Source organism: Lathyrus oleraceus, chromosome 2 (assembly GCF_024323335.1).
Source record: "Lathyrus oleraceus cultivar Zhongwan6 chromosome 2, CAAS_Psat_ZW6_1.0, whole genome shotgun sequence".
Taxonomy (NCBI): domain Eukaryota; kingdom Viridiplantae; phylum Streptophyta; class Magnoliopsida; order Fabales; family Fabaceae; genus Lathyrus; species Lathyrus oleraceus.
Genome location: NC_066580.1, coordinates 103,792,404 through 103,798,733, shown reverse-complemented (window position 1 = coordinate 103,798,733; position 6,330 = coordinate 103,792,404).

Here is a 6,330-nt window from a genome sequence, read left to right as displayed (position 1 = left end):
CTTAAGTTCCTTGAAAACTCTTTGTTGTTAATGATATGAATGCGAATGAATGCATGATTGCATGGATGCACCAATCACACTCAAGGATCAAGCAAGTCACATCACACAAAGGACACGGGATGGCTCACGTCATTGTCAATATCAATCATCCTTTTTGGTGGATTATGGTTTACACCTTATCAACACCCAAGTTCCATTGATATTGAGAATATACGAGAACGGATCAACCGCGAATCACGGGTTTGTTGTAAGTCACGAGCATGGGGTCTCGGTTAAGAACCACCCAATGGAAGTGTACTATGGTTAAACCTGACAATCATGTTCTAAAAAGGTCCCCATAGTCATCATCTCATCTTTCGGATATTATCAGATAAAACGACTACTCGTATTCCTAAAATATTCTCTAGAGAGACTCTTACGAGAGTAGTATCGCATAACAATCGTATCAAATCTAACACTTGAACGGCCTTCGCACTACATCCTAAAATAGGCCAAGATGGGCTAGGTATCTAAGGTCTGTGGATTACGAAAGTTGTTCCTCTTGTTCCAAGCTTTCTAGAGATATAAAGTTTGCTCCATTTGGATTACAATTGAGAAAGTTATGCTTAGTCAAAGTGAGACATCATTTTAGGACACTTAGATAAATTTCTAAGTCCAAAATCTTTAAAATTTGTCAAGACTTCTTGGCCAGTTTTCTTGCACTTCAAGGCATTATTTGAATATACTTTCTTCACAAAAATTGTACCTTGACATGTCCTCTTTCACATCCTTTTGGAATCATCTCATTTGGATCCATGGTTTGAGAGATACATTCATTTCAAGTGGGCACCATGACTTGATTTTCTAGGCAGATTTTGGGCCTTGCAGGCCCAATCAGATTTTCTAAGCATGGTGCACAAACCAGTCACGTTTTTTTACCTCTTTTGGCCATGAATTGACATCCATTCACTTAAGTTTGGCCCAAAATAACAACCTTTTACACCTCACTTCACACTTTTATTCTTATGGATAAATCACTTATTAAAAAGCCCATGAAAACACCTAATCCACCCTATTTAAGAAGCTGAAACCCTAACAATAAAAGGGCATTGGAATTTCGTGGCAAGGAGGCAAAGCTTCATCACATATTAGATTCCATTCCACTTCTATTTTCCATTAGGTAATCATCTCTTCCATGGCCATGTTTTGATATATCTGCGTTTGCTTACCATGTTCATAACCATTAATCCTTTCATTTTCATATTTCTTTTTTTTATTAAAATATTTTCTTCGTCCATAAAATTACCCAAAAATATTTTTCACTTTTCTTAACGTTTTATTTAATTTTATATAATTTTTATTTTCGTATTTTTTTAATATTAATATTTTATTTTAATTATTTATTTTAAATGGTCCATTTTAACACACTTTGTTTATTGATTTTCTTTTTATGACTTAAAATTATGGTTAGCAGTTGATTTTCGGGATGAAGGTTGACCACTGTCTCATGGTCAACCTGACCTTTTCTTGGAGTTTTATTTCACATTTTCAATTTCTTTTGGATTTATTTTTGACCTAGTTTGGTTGGTTGACTTTTAATTTGACTTCTGTTTTATTTTAATTAATTCACGTACCAATTTTCATTATTTTTAAAATATTTTTGGGGGATGATGATTCCCTGACCCCACCTTATTTAGTTTAATTTTCCATAATTTTCTTGATTAATTTACTCTTTATTCTTGATTTATTTCTAACCTAGTCTTATTAATTAACTTTTGGTTTGATGTATGTTTTATTTTAATTAATTCACGTGCCAATTTTCATTATTTTTAAAATATTTTTGGGGGATGATGATGGCTGACCCCACCTTATTTAGTTTAATTTTTCATAATTTTCTTGATTAATTTTCTATTTATTTGTTATTTTTTAAGTTGACTTGAATTTTCAGTTGACTTCTTTATGATCGATGTTTGACTTAGGGATTGCTTATGGAAATTGAAGAGATCTGTTGATCCTCCCTTGTTCATCTCATATGCCATGTATTAGAGGCCTTTTACCTTGATTTTATTTGGTCCTTACCTCATTTCCTGATTAAATTATTCAGTGGACCCTTCGTGGGCATATTTTCATCTGTTTGATTCATCTGTTATCTTTTATACTTGTTTCTCTCATTCATGCTTTCTATTGCTTGATTATTTAACATGTTCATACTCCCATGCATTGTTTAAATGCTCCATTATTTGATTCTTTGGTTTGATTATATATTGTTTATTTATCCGATCTGATTGATAACTGTTGCCTACTTGTATGATGTATGAGGCATATATTCTTATTGTTTGTTTGCCATGAACAATACCCATTCATAACAAATGCACCTCTCTCCCACAAAGTGTATAATATTTATTTCTTTATTTCTTTATTCACCTGTTAATACAAGAATTAACACGAACATCCGATAACCATTTCAAAATAAGATCAAAAGCTCGATCCAACGTCGAGTAATCATTTTCAAAACTTAACAGAACCAACACGCATTCATCCATCCTCTTGTAAGTCGACTGCCTCAGGGATCGCCATCTACCTGTAAGTCGATTGCCTCCGGCATCGCCATCTACCCTTATCCGTAACTCCTCTTCGCACTCCATCCATCGACTCTTGTTCTGTTTAGGTAGCACCCATTAGGTAGAACCCTTTGTATGATAACATAATGTAGAATTCCCCTATTATTTGCATGCTAACATTAGGTAGATGTTCCCCTTTGTAAATCCTAACACATAGGTCCATATTGCATGATAACTCTAGAGCAGAGCTTCCACACGTTTAGACCTTCTGTGTGTCTCCGATCTTGTGGCATGTCAGTCCGTTCTATTGCAAAGAGGTAACTGCCTAAGACTCGATTCAGCGAGCTGCGACACCTACTCCTAGGACGTTGAACACATTGCCCACTTTCCTTTAACACAGCTGGTGTCCTCTTTTGTAAGTCCATGTTCAGATGGCAATCCTTAACCCCTAGTTAGCCGAACTACGACAACTCTGATTCTCATGTTCAGATGAGATACGTAGGCACGAGATGCGATGTCTTGCCGAGATTGACTGACGACTAACAACTAATCTTTGCTTGCTTTCGCCCTTGCTGCGATTCTTTTCTCTCGCCCTCGTTGCGATCGAGACCTTCGCTTTTCCTTGCCCTAGTTGCAATTGAGACCCTTGTTCCCGTAGTTAGCCGAACTACGTTTTGCTCTGATTCTCATTCCAGATGAGATATGTAGGCATAAGACGCGACGTCTTACCGAGCACACTTATCTTTAACCCATAGGTAGCCGAGCTACGAAGACTCTGATTCTCATACTCAGATGAGATACGTAGGCAGTGGATGCGACCTTCTTGCGAGTCATTTTCTTTTAACCTTCCTTTTAGTAAATAGTACTTTAGATATACCTACACCCTTTAGACTAGAACAACACTTATGAAAAGGGCTCCCTAGGAGTACCTAGGATGTTTTGGGTGCTTAAAACCTTCCCATTGCATAACCAACCCCATTACCCATATCTCTGACATTTTTACTAGTTTTTGATTCGATATAACTTTTAGGTTTTTCTTCGCTTTCTAACCATTCCTTTGGATAAATAGAAGTGCGGTGACGACTCGACTTGTATGGTTTACCTTGGATTTAGTAAATATCTCTAATGGTAACGAATACCCCGCTACACTAATGTTTATGAAAAGGTTAATAAGGTGGCCATTGGAACCACATAACATCTTGGAATGAGTTATATTTACAAGTTAAACTTATTTACAAAATGAAGTCAAGGTTGGATTAAGATTATTTACAATGAGTATTTATGAAAAGAGTTTTGAAAAGTCAAAGGCATAAGGCCTAGGTTTCTAGTTTGAAACAAAGTCCAAGTTTGGAGAAAAAAGATTTTTGGCTTGGTTAGAATGGGGAGAAGAAGAGAAGGGCCAGTCCTAAAGCAAACAAAGATAAGAGAGGAAGGATAAACCCTTGGAGTTCCTTTTCTTGAAATCATAGAGATGTTTCAAGATGCTCCTTTCTTTTGGACTTAGCACACACAAACAAGCAATCAAACAATTTAGATTCAGGCTCCTAGGATCTCCATTTGGCTTGTCTCTCTTAACTTGGCTACTCATGACAATGGTCCTCTTTTCACAAACTCAAAGTAAGATCCCTATCACACAAAAGCAAACATCAAAGAGTTCTCAACATAATAAGGGGAATGGACAAAGAGTAAGTTTATATGAGAAGTCCTTTAAGATCAACTTTGAAATTTAGCATTCTAAAGGAATGAGGCCTAGTTGCTCTTCAACAAGTTTTGCATTCTAAAGGCATGAGACCTAGTTTCTCTTGAACTCCTTTAAGCAAAGGTAAGTCCTAATTCTTAGTCCTTTCTCCTTTTTTCATTTGGTTCACACAAAACAAATACAAAAACAAACAAAAGATAACAATATACTTATATACAATAATGGGCTCAAATGAGCAAAAGAAAAAATGACATAAACATAAAATATGTGCTCAAGTGAGAAAAATGAAAAGTAATATGAATAATGAGCAAAAAATAAATGGCATTAAAAGTAAATGGCAAGAAATTAAATGACCAAATTAAAGTTAGTAATTAGTGGAGGTTATGTTAGCTTGTCATAAGACAATGTAGCGCTATGTTAAGCAATCGTAAGTGGACTAATGTAGTAGTCACACCTATCTGAGGCCGGTCAATAAAACTATAGACGAATAACACAACTTAGAAATCATGACTAGTAATCCAAACTCCATAAACTTGCCATGCCAAAACAAAAGGGGAAGGGCCTTGTATTGTCTTTAGGTTATTTGCTTGACCAAGAAGCAACCTATCTTGGACACAAAACAACTCACTTGATCATGGATCAAGTTAAGTTTGGTTTGGATCAAAGAAGGTTAAACCTCTCTTTTGTCAAGACCAACCATAAGAACTTAACTCATTGGCCATTGATGGAGAGAATGGGATGAAGATGAAATGGAGGGAAAAAGAAGACACGTATCAAATCCAATAGATCAAATGTGGATCAAACCAACATCAATCAACACCAAACAGAAAAGAAATGAAGATTACAAGTCAACAATAGTTTTTTGGTATTTTTTTGAATTAAAATAAAAATGAAAATAAAAATTAACAAATAAGGTCAAACCTCAAATTCAATTCAAATCAACTTCAACAAGTCCAATTAAATTCTCATAGGTTTAACATGGTCAAACATGCTTTGACTAATTTTCTCAACAATTTTTGAAGTCAGAAAGCAATTAAAAACAATTAAAAATAGCACAAAATGGATTAAAATCTCAAATAAATCTCAAATTAAATAAGAAATTGATGAAACTATTTTTTATTGATTTATCATGATCCATAAATGCTATGGAAATATTTTTGGATTTTTCAAAAGTCAGAAAGTATTTTAAAATGAATTAAAACTATTAAAAAACCAAATAATTCTCAAAAAATATTAAATGAAGTCACAAAAATAATTAAAAATCAAAATGTGAAACTAGTTTTTTCAAGAATTTTTTTGGAATTGGTCACATATTTTTATGACTTCAAATAATTTTTTTAGGAATTTTTGAAAATAAAAGGATTAACTAAAATTAAAAGAAAATAGAAATAAATAAAAAATGCGCAGCCACAGGATGAGATTCATTAATTGACGTGGCATGGATTAATGGCTCAGATATGAGGGCGCAACGTGCAACCAAGTCAACCGTGTGGCATAATGGATGCACACGATTAAAACGTGAGAACCAAACCCAAAGGCTGTAGATGTGTACATGTGGTGATGGTGGTTGAAACCACCATTTTCTCAAGTGGAACAATAACCTCCAGTCACCAGTTCCAGAGAATTTTTTTTAACAAAAATGGAAAATAAGGACATGAAATTGAAGCTCGTGTGATGGAGATCCCCACTGTATCCATGGATCTTCCTCACTCTTCCTACGTTGAGAGAAATGTGAAGTGGAAGATCATGGTGTTCAAACTGAAAGTGCACGAAATAGAAAATTGAAACCACCATTGGCTTGCCTCAAGTGTGAGGACTTTAGAAAACACACAAACAAGAGAAAGCTACATTGAATTGCAAGTTCTAGATCCAAAAAGTTTGAAGGTATACCTCTGAATTGAAGCTCTTCAGGTCACGATTCCTTCAAGATCTTGGTTCCTCTTTGCTCTAGGGATGCAGTGGAGATGAAAGGTTAAGGAATTAAGCTTTGAAGATCAACTAATGATGTTGAATTTCAAGCTCGAAAGTGATAAAAAATTCTGAAAAAATCATGTTGGTATGGCTATGGTTTCAATGCTGCAGCGCTTCAGA